Source organism: Marmota marmota, unplaced genomic scaffold (genome assembly GCF_001458135.2).
Source record: "Marmota marmota marmota unplaced genomic scaffold, marMar, whole genome shotgun sequence".
Classification (NCBI taxonomy): Eukaryota; Metazoa; Chordata; class Mammalia; order Rodentia; family Sciuridae; genus Marmota; species Marmota marmota.
The window spans coordinates 4856105-4856875 of record NW_026000242.1 but is presented as its reverse complement, the minus strand read 5'-3'; the positions used below and the strand labels follow the sequence as shown (position 1 = coordinate 4856875).

General features: G+C 37.7%; 1 non-coding gene across 1 annotated transcript; it reads right to left on the bottom strand.

Moving 5' to 3' along the window:
- Positions 1–264: 264 nt before the first annotated feature.
- LOC125613979 lies at positions 265–371 on the bottom strand. Its single transcript, XR_007344626.1, has one exon. It is a non-coding gene; the product is annotated as a U6 spliceosomal RNA (small nuclear RNA).
- Positions 372–771: the final 400 nt, after the last annotated feature.

The following is a 771-nucleotide window of genomic DNA, read 5'->3' as shown; positions in this document are numbered from 1 at the left end:
CTCTGATTTTAATTATTTCTTGCCTTCTACTACATTTGCTGTTGTTTTGCTCTTCCTTTTCTAGGGTTTTGAGATGAAGTGTGAGCTCATTTATTTGTTGGTTTTTTCCTTTTTTTGAGGAATGAACTCCAGGCAATGAATTTCCCTCTTAAAACTGCTTTCATTGTGTCCCATAGATTCTGATATGTTGTGTCTGTATTGTCATTTATCTCTAAGAATTTTTTGATTTCCTCCTTTATGTCTTCTGTAACCCATTGATCATTAAAAAATATGGAACGCTTCACGAATTTGCGTGTCATCCTTGTGCAGGGACCATGCTAGTCTTCTCTGTATCGTTCCAATTTTAGTATATGTGCTGCCGAAGCGAGCACTAGATCAGTATTTAATACAGTAGCCATTAACCACATGTGATTATTTAAATAAATTTAAATGTAAACTAATTAAAATTAGAAATTCAGGGGCCTAGACACACTAGCTATATTTCAAATGCTCAATTGGCAGTTGTGGCTAACGGCACAGTATAGATAGGGGGGATATATGACATTTCCATCAGAAATTTCTTTTGGACAGTGTTGTCTCAAAATGATTCCATTTAAATATAAAGCATAAATTAGGTGTGGTGGCGTACACCTGTAATCCCAGAAGCCTGGGAGGCTGAGGCAGGAGAGTCACAAGTTTGAGGCCAGCCTCAGCAACTTCGTGAGGCTCTGTCTGTTCCATGGTAGAGCCTCTGGGTTCAGTTGGTGCCTAAAACATAAAAACAAAACAAAA